We start from the raw sequence: 15,281 nt of genomic DNA, 5'->3' as shown, positions 1-15,281 counted from the left end.
CCTTGTTAGCAGTTTTTCCATTTATGGCATGTTGTCCTGACATAGCTGTAAAACCTCAATGAATATGGTTTTAATAACTCAATGGTATTTAACGTACAATCGCTGTCTTATTAGGTCTAAATTAAATCCTTACTTGAGACACTTAATTTAAAGTGTGACTGATCTTTTCCTGGCCTGGAAGGAGATACTTAAATGACACTTCTTCCAATTTGGCCACATGGCTGAGGGGGTGGGATTTAAATAATGTATTTTGATGATACTACTCATCTGGTTAAAGCTGAATTGCATCATTTTATGAACACTCAGAGAGAGGATCAAATTAAACCCAACTTCCCACCAAGTTAACTCAGCTGAGCTTTGGAGCTTAGCACTGTATTCAAAACACACACTTATTGTGACTATCCACTCATCAGCATCTGCTTGGCTTTTCCAAAGGAAAAAATGAAGTGCTCCATATTTTTCTACTCAGAGCCTCTTGTGGGGTGCCTTTTGAGTTGACAAAGACAAGGCTTACATTCTGCTGTGGGCACACTAATAAAATAAACCTAATAAAATAAACATTACATGCAATAACGATGCTACTAAATCTCAGTTCAATGAGTAGCTAAAGTGTTACCCACAGATCTATTTAGAGTGATGTGCCTGGACTTCCTTCCCCAACCCGGAATCACATAAACATTTGCTAAATCAAAAGCATCATCAGGACCAATGGGGGTTCCACAAAAAACTTCAACACATGAGAAGCTGAGGAGGGTATAGAGCATATACAGAAGATGTGCCATTACTTCTGCATGTTGAGGCCACCACTGAAGAATGGCCACTCTTAAAGGTCTGGAAGAAAAGTATTGAATAAAAACGTGTGGGAAGACAGTGGAAGTTATTGAGCACTTTGCTGCTTTGCGTTGTTTGGTTTCACACAGTGAAGTTTTTGTTGAATTAATGCAAGTTGTGCAGTTGAAGGTGCACAGGAAAGGACAGCATCCTTTAGTATAGGTACATACTGGGTCTTCAGGTCAGTCTCTGGAAGACAGCACAGCCAAGTGATGAGGAAAGTGAGCTGGGAGCCTGCAGAAATAGGGGCATTGGACTGTGGAGTGATTTCTGGCAGGACTTTGGTTTCCCCTTCTGTTTAGCCTCTCAGCCTTTGACAGCATTGATGGAAAGTTAGGCAGTGCTATTAGTATTGAAGCTTGCAGCTCAAATTCCAGCTGCATCCTAAACAAGTCTCTGCATTATTTATTGGAAATAAATTCTGGAATATTTTAGTTCATTTTCAATACAAAGTGGAAGCTTCTTCCAAAAAGAAAATAGGATAAAGCATGCCTGCAGTTTCAGAAACATTTTTATCTGTGATTTCAACTTTGTTTAATAAATAAATAAATAAATCCTCTGCAGGTTTAGCTGCTGTTGTGCTGAATGAGATGGGTCAGCCCCCAAGCTGTCTGCCAGGTCCCTGCTCTTGGGCCGCCACTGGGAGGACAAGGTGGCATTCACAGAATCGCAGAATTGAAGGAGTTGGAAGGGACCTCAAAAGATCATCGGGCCCAACCCCACTGCCAAAGCAGGTTCCTTAGAGCAGGCTGCCCAGGTAGGCATCCAGATGGGCCTTAAATATCTCCAGAGAAGGAAACTCCACAACCTCCCTGGGCAGCCTGTCTCAGTGCTCCGTCACCCTCACCATGAAGAAATTATTTCGCGTGTTGGCGTGGAACTTCCTGTGCTCTATCTTGTGGCCATTACTCCTGGAGTTGCTGGGGCAACACACCTCACCTTCACAAGGTGGTCTGGACAGGCTCCGTGTCACAGTTATCTCTATATTGAAAAAATTTGTGGTTTGCGCTTGCTTTCCAGTGAGCCTGGTGGCTTTGCCTACCTTTAGAGTGAACTTGTGCTTTGCAGTACTTACAGATCTTTTTTAATTGAAGCCCAAGCTGCTGGATTAATAGGATTATACAAGAATTTCTGCTGTCATTCAGAAAACCAAAGGGAAGACTCAAGTCCAAGTGATGCAGGGGAAGGGTTCAGAGTGTGACCAAAGCCAGAGGTAAAGTATTAGGATAATGTGAATGTATTCCTCCTTTAAAGACCTCAGATATCTGTGAAGCATTATCATGGACACTGTAGAGGCCTGACTCTGGTGTCAAGCACTTAGAATTGGCAGCAGGGCTGCTGCAGGGAAGTCAAGGGGCAGGACAAGGTCCATTCATCGCAAGGGTCCCTCTAAGGTGGCTCACTGGAAAGGTGCTTGGAGGTCTGCTTGCAAGGCAGCTGCCAGAGAATCATTAGGGTTGTCTCTCAGAATTAAGAACTGGGGTTTTGCAATGCCTTTTACCAGGTGCAACCTCACAAAGGACTCAGGATAAAGAAAGCAGCATTACTACATAATAGCCTTTAAAACGCTTGATAGTCTTTGAAAGTTTCAGTCCGTCCTGAAAGCAAGGACAATGTGCATTGTTTAACACCACATCCACTACAGTCTGTGCTGAGGGCAGCATAACACTTCAAGTTGAAATACGTGTATTTCTGTTATGTCCTCTATCCAAGAATTTAACTGCTATTTAGTTCATTTCAGTCCTGATGATTGATTTCTCCTGGATGCTGGGGTGAGAATTGTTTTAACAGTTTACAGATGAGCAAATGAAACAGGGAGGTGTCCGATGGTTTGCCCAGCATTGCAAACTATGCCAGTGGTAGAATGATTGTATCCCTGTTTGATCCCAGCCAGGCTTGATCCTACTTTTTCCTTTTTGTAAAAATTTGACTTCCTCCCCAGCGTGTGTATACTTTAATAATTGAATCACAGCTGTAGAAAATGATGAGACTGAAAACACCAATGAAGACCTTTCAAAGTGATATTTATTCTTCTTGTTCTAAGTCTGGAACTATTCGTATTGCAATAATTCCAGCACAGGGAGATATATTATCTTTGCATTGTTGTTGTTGCTAGTGCTGAATCTATTTATTTAACAGTTTTTCAAATAATGTACTGAAGCTCAAAAGTTTTAAGAGTTTTTCCAGGATGAAAGAGAAAAGAAAGGAATGTGTTCACCCAGTGTTTTCTCTGTATTGCTTTTGTCTCTCATTAATTAGGAACAGTTTCAAGTGATAAAACCAGCTTGTTATTATAAGTCATCCACATGCTAAATTAAAGTGGGCAAACTGACATGGCAGTTAAACCCTCAAAGCCAGAAGTCAATCAATAAAATCTATGGAAAATTACTCTGAGCACATTAACATCCCTTAATACATGAATGCAGATTTATTTATTTATTTACATATCTGTGCATAATAACTACGCATAAATTTCTTGTTCATCCCAACCCAAGCAGCACGCTTTTCTCATTCCACCAGTAAAACTTCACAGGAGGGAACACCTCTCCAAGGTGGAGTGGAAGCTGGGGTAAAGCAAAAGGTCTGCCTGGGATCATGGGTGCCCCAGATCTAGCCAGGCTGGCTGTGGATGCTGTGCCCCAGCTCCTTGGCATTCAGTGCTCTCAAAATGGTCATGTTTAGGAAAACTTGCTAAGTATTGGAGCTAATTCAGCTCTTTTTGACAGAGCCAAGCTACACAGCAGCTTCAAGCAAATGGGAACCTTAGGTGGGCATGGAGGGGGCAAAAAAAGGATGATGCCCGGAGGCAGGAAAAATTCCTAATATGTGTTTGCTGTGCTGCTTCCTGCAGAATTTGTGCCTGTTCTCTGTTAATATTTGTGTAAATCCATGGGTGGGCACAGCAGAGAGGAGCTGGAGGAGCAGGCTGTGGGGAGCCAGCCATGGAGCCCAGCAGCAGCGACCCAGCCTGGGCCCCTCACCACCCCCTGCCCTGACTGTGGGCTGTTCTCGCTTTCTGGTAGATTTTATCCAAACCATCCTTTTGACTCTTTCCTTAAATTTGCTGGTTCCAACCTCAATGAATGCACATGCAGAGAAGAAAACTGGATGCAAACAACGTTGGAGAAGAAAGCTGGGTTTGCAGAGCAATGGGACTTAATGGTTTCTGGGGGCTAAGGACACATACTATCTATCTTTCTATGTACTCAGCATTAATATCTGAGGGCCTTTTAGTGCCACTGAAGAATTTATTCTCACAACGCCACTGGGAGAAAGAGGATTTCATCGCTCTTGTTTCAGTAGAAGCAGGAACTGAGCCACAGAGCTATTGCTTTCCACTTAGATCCTGTCTATGGATTTTGTCAAAAGATTACTTGACTAGATAGATGAACAAGAAAGTATCATGAATTTTGTTCTCTTCCTAGGCAAAAGCATTTCTAGAGGACTCTGAGTATACGTAATTGTTTCAGATCATTTGGGCTAAGTGACCCCAGATTCAAAGTGCAATAGGCCATCAAACTAAGGACTTTGGGGTATTTTTAATTGCACTGTCAGAAGCTAACAGTTTGCTGAAGGAGAAAGACGTCTATGGTTGTGAAAAGGGGCAATTCATTTCTCTGCCACTGAGGCTTTGAAATGGGCTTTCTAGGTGTTTTCAATCAAGAAATTGAACTAATAAAAATTTGTCTACACAAATTGAAATTTTCTGCAGGAAAATTCTGACTTTGCTGAGTAGTCCCTGCCCCTTGGGAAAATGTAAACAGAACTTCCTGGCTTCCTGTTGGGAAGATTTTTGTCAATTTTATTTTCTGCCTGAAGGGAGAAAAACAAATTTATGCAAATTTTCCAATGGCCAGCAGGACTGGGAGGAGAAAGGGAAGGCCAAGTGCCCTGTCTGTCTGTCTGCGCAAAGCACAGCCACCTCTGTCCACTGGGGTAAGGGAGAGAAAAGGGAGGCAGGGGTCCTGGAGGCCTGGTCTCCAAAAGCCTACATAAAAGTTTACTGTTGGTTTGATTTTTAACTTGTTTTAAAACCAATTTTTATTTTTTTTTCAGGGAATGGAGAATGCTTTTTTTTTTTTTTTTTTTTTTAATTTTCTTGAAGGGGTTTACGTCTTCTAGCCTGCTCCCCTCACATGAGAGATACAAGAAAGCTGAAAGGACAATTGTTTTTGAGCAGAAGTTTGCAATATCTTGGCAGCTGGAATTCCATCAGATAAGCAATATTTGATTAATATTGGACAGTAGGAGGAGACAAAAAAGGATAGTATGGACGTATTGGAAAAGCACTCACAAGAGCTACTCATGGATTTGCAATATTCCAGTACAGATTGCCAATGTTGCATTAAAATATTGCCATAGAAGCATTTCCCCAGACCCAGTGCAGGATAAGCTGATGAACAACTCCCTCCCCCCACAGTTCCACTCCCTTCTGTGATATTTCCACCCATTTCCTCCGTCTATTGCCAGTGGCTTGAGCAAGGTTGGTTCAAATGAATTTAAAGCAGGGATAAATATTGTCATTTCAAATCACAGCTTTCCAGCTTGTCCCCAGGATTGTCCCTAGGGCAGGCATCCCTGGCTGAAACAAGACATATTCTCTCTCTAGATGAGGCTGTTGAGTCATGAAGAAAGAGGTGAGGGGTAGCAAGAAAAAGGGAGGGAAGGGAGAAATCCAGTAAGCAAGCAAGCAATTCATGGAGAAAGGAGGACATTCGAGCTTTTGTGTTTCTTTCCTCATTGTAGTTTATTCTGAATCCTGTCACAGCCTTCCTGGAGGAGGGGGAAGGGCCTTGCCTGATTTGCATCTTATGTTACTGCTGACAGTAGGAGGTCTTAATTGGGGCACCAAAGAGCAGGTGTATGCTAACGTTAATCTTCCCTTTCACCTGTCACTCATGCAATGAATATGATCTTTCCCTCTCATTAGCAGCCCTCTGTCACATGCCGGAGAGCTTTGGAAGGGTCCCTCTGAAACTTGTTGGGATTGATTTTGCTGCCTGCTCTGGGTTATTACCACCAAACTGTGGACAACCACTCCCCAGGAGCACATCTGTCCAGCAGGGGTATGGACGAACACTCCTAATAGTCTCAAATTATATGTGCCTTGGAAAAATGAATGTTAATTCCTACATTGGCCTTACCATAAGCAGACAGAGACTGACTAATCTTGAAAATAACACACCGTGTGCTTGAGTGTAGCGGAGATGACCTTAGGAGGAAAGTTAATTTAGCAAAGATATTCAAATTGGTATTATCTCCAAATGTTGATTCCTGGAATCATTACTCACTATTTAGTCAGGCAAAACTTCCTAGGATTTTAAGGACTCCAGCTGGAGCCAAGAGGAAATTGGCCTCAGAAAGGATAAAATTGTAACTCCAGAATTTGAACCTCTGTCTTGCAGTTCACCTATAGCAGCAATAAAAGGCTAATCCTTTGCTTGAGAGATGCAGAGTATTAGGAAACAACCATGAACAGTCAAGAGCAACTAAACCTGCTTTGTTTTGCTCTCCATGCACTAAAGAGCAAGCACTGCAAACCCTGAGTCTTGTGAGGAACCTGCAGAAAGGACCATGATCTCCATCTGCCTGCCAAGTACTCCCTGCAAAGAGAAGGAAAAAAGGATCTCACAAAGAGTTTATCTGAGCTTTTTACATTCTTCTAGTGCTGCTCTGGAACAAGTTCTGCTTTGGTTCATTTGGAGGTGAAATAAACAAATAATTGTCTTCAGGGGAAAATATTCACATATTCTGAGAACAAAATTTGTTGGCTTGAATGTGATTCAGGGGGATGCACATCAGCTGCAGCCCATGCTCTGACTCAGAGCTGTCCCACGGGAATCACGGCTGCTTCAGGGCCCTGGTGTCAGTGGATTTTCTTTAGGGTGATGGTGATTGGCCTCTTTTACGTTTATCATTCTCATCGGTTGTTGGGAGGTGGCTCTTTTACCATCAGATTCCTTCCAACAGCAGTAATACTGTGATTCAATAAAATGGAAACTGAGAAACAAATGGGACTGACACATTAATAATGTAATGCTAACTCATAATCTGGTTTTGCTTTGCTGAGATTGGGTCATGAGTTGAGACATTTTTCTAAGATTAAGAAAAAAAGCCCGGTAGTAGTAACTAATTCCTTAGTCATTTTGGGGAGCAAATACCTCTGGCAAAGCACTTGGAGGAGCACTAGCTTTCCCTTCCAGAGAGTGGATTTGGGAGCAACCTGTCTTGTTCAGAAAGTTTGTCAGCAGTGCAGAACACCTACTACTGCTTAACTAGAGAAGATTCCCCATCAGCCACATCCTAAATTTAATTACACTCCTGATTTGCAAGTGTGTTATTTGGATCAAACTTTCCAGGACTAATCATGTGTAAAACTGAGAGTAATTACATCCCATAATGGTCCGATCTGCAACAGTGAGATGAAGTGAAAAGAAGGAAAGTGAGCTCTCTTTAGCTGTGCAATTGTCTTCCCCAGCGGTCTGGAGCAGATGTCCTCTGCGCCTGCATCTTTCTTATCAGCTTGGCAGATACCGACGTCAATGCACATCTTCATACTTACGTGTTGGGTTTATGTACTTTATAGTCCATGTATGGTCTTAATTGCCATAAACTGGCCTGTACCAGTGAAAAATGGATGCAGGAACCTTTTGGCCTTTTTCACATGCAATTCCAGAAGGCCGGTGTTGATGTGAGAGCCACTGACCTTACAGAGTGCTGCAAAAGAAGGTGGGGGCCACAAACTGGCACTGCCATGTGCTCCGTGAAAGCCTATATGAAGGAAACAAATATTTCCCATGAACATTTTGGAAAGAAAGGTGTTGTTTTTAAACTCTTTCATTTCGCTTTTCTCCAATGAAAAATGGAAATTTTCAAGTCAGTCCTGAGTCAGTGAATTTCATTTTTTCTTTTTCTTTCTCTCTCTCTCTTTTTTTTTTTTTTTTTTTTTTTTTTTTTAATTTTTACTTTCAGCTCTCCAGTAGAGGGAAACATGAATCTTTATATTTGATTGAAGGCAGGGAGACCAAAAGTTTTAAGACAACCCTACTCTATTTGTCACTTCACCATCAGACAATGGAACATATTTTATTTTAAATTCATAACCTCCTTGTTGTCTTTTATTGAACTTTAATAAGCATGCTCTTTGATTCCTGTATTTACCTAGTGTTCTCTAGTCAAGTAATTACCAAAATTATGTGGAACATTCAGAATCACATTGCCTAAATGCAGGAACTAAAACCCCATGGTTGATTTTAAGCATAAGACTACTTTTACAGATTTCATGTGCCTGGCAAGGTGGGGCAAGGCAGTGTCAGATGGAGAGGGATACCTCCTATGCCTAAAGTAAGCATGCGCTTAACCGTTTTCCTGAACTGGGAGTCTACAATCTCCGTTATTGCAGTCTGTGAATGTGTTGTCTTGAAATGTACAAGCTGCAATTAAGAGCTATTGGATAATAACCATGCCATGGAAATGTCCTAAACTATTAAAGAGCTGAAGATGATAGTGTGCTTTTAATGTTTCACATAAACCATTTGGGATTTGGAGAACTTTCAGCGCTCATGAGGAAGTCAGGATATATGCTTGCTTGGGTTAAAGGGAAGGAAGAGAAAAAGCCCTGAATTAAATTTTTGAGCTTGACACCCTCCACTTTTCTACATGTTGCTCAATTCTAAACAGGGAAAATAAAATCAGCTTTGTTCGTGAGCATATGCTTTTGACATTTTTTCTTCTTGGAGCCTGTGAATTATTAATAAACTAATTTCTCTTTATAGTTCAATCTTTGGAGACTTAAAGTGCTCACTCAAATGCACTGAACAAGAGGAATGCTTCAGCTCCAATCAGCTCCTGTCTTCTTTGGAAATGCTGGCCTTGAGGTATCTTTGAGTCTTTGAAATCAATCTTTTATTCAACCGGGAATTTCTGATGGCTTGGAGGTCTAGCCTGTTAATTCAGCCTAATGCCCTGTTTAAGTTTGGGGCATTTCAATCACCTGATTTTCTGCTTTTAGTTTGCTAAGGGACTAAGCGCATCCCTTTTTCCTCTTCACCTCACCCGTGTCTTTTTCATCAAGTGGAATCCAGAATGTTTATTGGGTTCTACAAATATGGGGGAAAGGAGAGGGGCAATCTAGAAAAAATCCAAGATAGCACCTAGGTAAGATGTCATTAAGTTTTCATAGCCAATTTAATACAGCTTGATCTTGAGGGGCAGTGAATATTAGCATGGGGCATGTAAAAAAAGTCTGTTTGCCAGTAATCTCAATCTGTAACACTATCAATGGGACTCTAACCATTTGATTTATCAGAAACAGGAGCAAAGCCATGGTATTGAGTGGACAGGAGGTAAAACTGAGAAATCGGTGCCATTAGAAGATATGAACTTGGTTTGCAGGACCCCTAGTGATTGTTGGCCTAAATTCCCTTGAAGAGGATGACAGAAAGGTAGCAATCTTTCCCCCCTCTTCTTTCAGTGTCATTGCACTTGAAGGAAGTGAAGGGTGCTCATTTTCCATCAGCATCAGACGTTCTGCAAAGGAGGCTGACAGAAGCCCCTGGTCAAGGAAGCCCAGAGGTGTGCATCCCTGCCTGGCAGTCCTTTGCCACCACTGCCTCAGCTTGGAGTTTCTGTGCTTAACCATAGGATAAACACGCAACATTTTCCATACAGTGCTAATGCAAACCAGAAATTACAAAATTGGGAACCTTTGGGACTAAAATGTGATTTCCTCTTCACTCTTCACTATAGTCTGGTCTGAGAGCTAAACAAATTCACCAGTAACCCTGTGCACATGTGAAACAAAAGGTCTCAGTGATAAAATAACATTGTTTGGTCCTCCCATTCTCATGCTTCTAAAAAAAAAAAAAAAAAAAAAAAAAGAAGAAGGACTGAAAAAGGGCCACATGAAATTTAAAAATAGGCTAAGGGACTATGTTACAAGTTGCTGAGCTCCATGCGGTCAAATAAAACCAACAACAACAAAAATAACAGTGCTAAATTAAGCTGCACAACAATTTCATTTACCAGAAATATTTAACTGGAGAAAAGCACATTAAGGCATGGCCTCATTAACAAAAACGTCCTATGCAGAGATAGCTTTCCAGTTAACATTTGGGGGAAGAAAAAAAAAAAAAAAAAAAAGATCTCTGAAAGGAACTAAAAAAACATGGTTAAAGAAATAATGTCTGTTTTTCTTTTACATCTTTGATGTATTTCTTTATGTTAGTCCTCATTTCCAAGGCTATTTTCATGAAAATTGTGGTCCAGACTCGTGTTCTCCTGGGGTAAATATGGACTAACTGCGCCAGGTCATGCAGAGCTCAGGGCAGTCTCTGAGCTCCGCTCGTGCACACTCACAGCACAAGCAGAGATGATGATAGCACAGAGGAGCACAGACCTGCTTTCTGCATGTGATGTGCTTCCGAGCTGTCTCTGTGAGGCTGGGAAAACACCTATGAACCTGAGAAAGGGACACATTTGCTTTGCTGCTGCACAGGGGGATTCCAAGCGAGTGACAAAAGAGATTTGGTTCCAACCTCCCATTGAAGTCAATGGGATTTGTGCACCTCAGTCCATGAAGGTCTTTAGGAAATTCCAGCCATGAAGGTTAATTATAAGCCTTTAATTAATCAGACGTTCACTGTGGGCTGAAGTGGTCTGGCTCTCTGAGCACCACCCCGGGAGCTCCTTAATTAACACCACTGGCTCCCGGCAGCAGGCGAGCCGGGGACTCGGAGGCAGCCACGGAGCCCCTGGGCAGGGCAGGCTGCGTGGGATGGGTGCTGGAGTCATGGGGGTGAACAGATGATATTTAGCAGGAGAATGGGTTGTAGAAGAAGCATAAAAAAATGACCTTTTTATTATGCCTTATGCACCAAAAAATTAGAATAAATGGGTAGCTGGAATTAAAAACCCAAACTGTCTAACTTACATAAAGGAGCTTTTTAAAAGAGGTTTCTTATTTTAAAATTAATTAATATTGCCAAAAATTTGAGGTAGCAATAAGTGACACCTTTGAACTATTTTTATTTTTTATTTTTTAAGTGTAAAGAATAATTACTGAATTACACAAGAGCATAGGAGCATAGCACCCATGGTTCTCATCAGCCAGCAGATGTGTGGCTGATGCTCCAGAGTTACCTGCAGCAGGGAGAGACTTGGCTCTGTCTGCAGAATATTGCCTGGGAGAGATCTTCTGGCCTCCCTCAAACTGATGGCAAAGTAGCAGTGACTTCAGGGGATCTGGGATTTCTCTCCAATAATAATATTACTGATGTTTCAATACTCTTTAACTTAATAAAAACAAAATGGTGGCACTAGAGAAAACTGCTGCTGAGGGAGTAAAAAAGCCATTTTGCTTCTCCCAAAATTACAAGAACTCTACTTTTTTTTTTTTTTTTTTTTTTTTTTTTTTCTTTAAACATATGCTGTATTTCTTAGCAAGAAGGAAAAATATGACGTGGGAGAAAATAACTTTCAGTTGATGCAATGAAACATTTTTAACTATCAAAATGATGGAAGCCGCATCCATGAGAAAATGAACAAGGACTTTTAAAACAATACAAGGCCAACAGGAAAAAAAAAAAAAAAAAGAAAAAAAAGAAAAAAGAAATATCCCTATTCCTGGAGGATGCCTGTTTCTTTAAGCAGCTGTTTCTTGTCTCTGAGGTAACAAAGTTGTCATGTGATGCATCTGTTACCATGGCAATAATCTGTAATTGTGCAGAAAATCCACCAAAGTAGCGTGCAACTCCTTAGTGAATTGGACGGAGAGAAAAATCACCCCTGTGCAAGCCTTGGATTGATGATGTTGTGAAACTGCATTGGCCAAGTCAGCCCAGTTTCACCTCCAATGAGATCCCTGTATTTATTTGCTCAGGTTCTGGTGTCTAGCATTTCCTTGGTCCTTAAATATGCAGTTCACTTCATGCTTAGGACTGGTAGATCGTGTGCATCTTCCTGTGCACTTCCATCCTACCCTGCTGCATTCAGGGCATTTTCTTTAACGTATAGGATCAGGGAGCTCCTACTATTTTGGCCAGAGGTGCAGGACCAGGAACTATTGAGCCATTGTTTTCAAGCATAGGTGATAAAATGACATTAAGTATTGTAAAAAATTACAATGGGAAAGGGTTTTCTATGTTTAATTCATGTTACTATCCCAAAGTGGCAGCCCCCAACACCTGCACTGTTTCTGTTTCTTCACCAGGATGAGTTCTACCAGTACCGCGGGAACAGCTCCCTCCTCCTCCCCCTCTCCCTCCCCCCCCCCCCCCCCCACGCATGCACTTGAAATATATTTATATATAAAATATACATTTAAATAAATTTTCTGCTAGCAGGCCAAGTTCAATGTCCTTTAAAACTAACTGGAAATAGAAACACAGAAGGATGAGAAGATGAAATCTGCAAAACTTTCTTCCCTGCATTAGTCATAAAATAAACTGCTGGAATTTACAAAGAAAATCCTTGAACATTTTGAGTCATCTGCTCATGATATCATTGGGCTAAAAGTGCTTGCTACTATCCAAATCAAAATGCCAGAGAAATCTCATGAGAATATTCCTCGTGGGCAAATCCCAAAAGGAGAACATCTGGATTTAAGATGCCATTGCCCTGTACTTAACCCTAAGCCACTGAGAAAAATGACTGTTCTCCTGCTCTCACTCTCTCTCTGTTATTAGTAAATATTTATATTATACAAGCACCCAAAGGCCTCGATTGAGAGTAGATTTCCATCCTGAGGTTTGTGCAGGCCTAACAAAGAGAGGAAGCTCCCTCTGCTCTCAAGACTTTGCTCTTTATTCATTTTCCCTTTCAGCTCTGGTGTGATAAGATGCCCCATGCACAGTGGCTGATGATTTCATGTTATTGGCTACTAGATAAGACCCTCAATTCTTCCATAGGATAACAACCACAAAAAAAAGAAGGTGTTTGGTTCAGTAGTGTTGGTTCAACTGAGGCAGCTTAGCTTCAGTGTAAGCAATATTTAAATTGTGCCCACAATGGCAGTGCCAGCCTTAACTTTGCCTACCTATTTAGTCTTCATTAATAGCATGCAACTGCTTTGTCTTCCCTCCTAGTTCAGAAGGTGTTAATTAGATGTGGATGATTTAATACTGCCATCAGTGTTGTCATCACACTAAAACTCAAGCCTAAAACCATAACTTCTCACAGCCCAGAATTTTTAGTGAGTAGATTAGGTTTTCCCCCACCCCTGCAAGTCCCTGCCAGTGTTTTCAGGGTCAATGCAAGAGCCTCAGATGCAGAAGTCGGGCTCTGCCTAAGGTTTGCAAGACCGTACAGAAGGGCATTTGCTCACTGGTAAGTGTCCTGCCAACTGAACCCAACCCTGCTGAGATCTGCCTTTTTACGGGCAATTTTGAAAGAGGGATTCTGAAATCTCAGTTGTGGGAGCTGCATCAGATTGTAACCTGAGCATCCTGCATCCCTTTCTGAAGGGGAAAGGCATGAACTCAGTATGAAACAGGAGCTTCCAAACAGCCACAGCACTTTTATTTCACATGGAGAGTTTGCCTCCAGACTCTTTTACTTGATGATTTCTAATGAGATGAAAAAAAATTAACAGAAACATCCTGGAGCAATGTCCCCACTTCTAAAAATGTCCTGCATTTCTGCACTCCTCAGCACACCTGACAGAGGGAGGGCACAATTAAAATAATTGATTGGAGCTGGGCAAGAGTTGTGCTTCTTCATCTTGGTTAACAAGAACCCAATAAGCCTAACACCTGAGCAGCCTGATCTTATAAAGGTTTTAGGAGGAACAGAAGGGAGATAGCAGCTGAGATGTGCTTCTGGGAGGTGTTTTTTTCTTTCTTTCTTTTCCTTTTTTTTTTTTTTTTTCTTTTTTTTTTCTCCTGTCTATGAAGTTTTGCTTCTGCTTAGATGTAGGAGTGTAGAGAGGTGCTTGAGAATTAGCCAGCCATGTTGTCATTAAATTCTTCTTCCCCTGGGGAAGCTGCAGAAGAGGTGAGGGGGTGGCACGTCTACATGTCAGGTTTATGAGGTTTCAAAGGAAAGTGTTGGCTTGGAGCAATGCAGGGCTGGGTCCTCCTGGGTTCCTAATGGTCACCTCCATCGTGAGGGTCTGTTCCTCCTCTCCCATCTCTTTGCAACTTTTCTGCTGGGTATGCTGGGACTTTTCACCTCTGGAAAGAGCCCCCTTGGGATGAGTCATTGTGCCCCCCTGCCCCGTGAGATAGGAAAGCTGGTGTGGCTGCTGTGGGAAGCCAGGAAGTGGGAGCTGAAGCGGAGCTATTCTGAAATAAGTGCTTAGGAATGCTCCGACCTCTTGCCTCACTGAAGCACCATTTTTTTTTTTTTTTTTTAATTTATACATTTTCTTCATTGAACACATTAAAAGAGCTGTTTGTACATAGCTTTAATCTGTGTACACACATACACAAATTCAGCCTGGGAGGGGGGAGAGGAAAAAGGATCACGGTTCTGCCAATTGTAGGCGTTCTGGGCTCTAGACAGCTGTGACAAACTGCAGCCTTTTTACTACCTTAAAAAACATAATGGACCACTTTTGTAATTTTAGCTGTAAATGCACTTCTGCTGTATCACAGGACAGTGCTTCAGTACGAGAAAAGAGAAATACAAGAACTGCAGAAATAATGTGGTGACAGGCCAAAGAACAGAGCTTATAACACACCCACAGAGTGTTTCCTGTGAAAACAATATTCTCCCAGTTCTGTCTGAGATGCTCTTGCTTGCCTGCTTTAAGGAGTAATTTCTCAGAGCTGTATTTTAGATGTTCAGATCTTGTAAACTCTTCACAGTTTAATACATTGCAACTTTTCTGTTTTCTGAGTTTGAGTCACTGGATTAAAATTGCACCCACCACCACAGTCATCAACATTACTGTTAACTTCCCATCTTCTCTCATCCCAGGCTCTACATAATAACCTGAGATCAAGATCCCAGCTACATGCTGCACAGGCAACTAAAGATGCTCATAGATTTGTCTTTCCAAGATATGGACAAAGCAGATAAATAAGGTGAGAGTTGCATGTGCATAAAAGTGAATTTACATGAAGTCTCATGAAGCAGCATAAGCCCTTGTGGCATGTGGTCATGGCCTGAAAAGAAAGGTGAAGACTGATGGTGTCCCGAGTGTGGGACTGGGAGAGGGAAGGATTGTAGGAAGGGTGTCTGCTGATGTCCCACAACCGCTGTATAGCAGAAGCACAAAATCCTGGGTTTTGTGGAGCACCTCTGAACTGCAGCCTGGGTGACTGTTGAATCTAGTCAGGAAAGAATTCTCCTGGATGAAGTTACCAGGGTTGTTGCCATTGCAGATGTAGTACTCAGGTAGGATTTCCTGGGCACATCTCACCCACTGAATCCCTGTCCCTGACTGGGTGTTGCTGGCACTCGGTCTCCTGTTACAATCGCAACGCACCGACGGCAGATGCCACGCTGCT

The 15,281-nt window shown here is 41.9% G+C and overlaps 1 long non-coding RNA gene across 2 annotated transcripts in view; it reads left to right on the top strand.

Moving 5' to 3' along the window:
- LOC309883550 overlaps positions 1-14,853 on the top strand; it is a 147,795-nt gene extending 132,942 nt beyond the window's left edge. The window contains exons 3-4 of one of the 2 annotated variants that reach the window (XR_014318476.1): positions 8,607-8,708; positions 14,749-14,853. This is a non-coding gene — a long non-coding RNA (uncharacterized lncRNA). The remainder of the gene's footprint in view (positions 1-8,606; positions 8,709-14,748) is intronic. The other variant, XR_014318477.1, reaches the window with a different exon arrangement.
- The last annotated feature ends 428 nt before the right edge of the window (positions 14,854-15,281 follow it).

Source organism: Aythya marila (assembly GCF_965140915.1).
Source record: "Aythya marila genome assembly, chromosome: 14".
Lineage (NCBI taxonomy): Eukaryota > Metazoa > Chordata > Aves > Anseriformes > Anatidae > Aythya > Aythya marila.
This window is presented reverse-complemented; position numbering and strand designations above follow the sequence as displayed.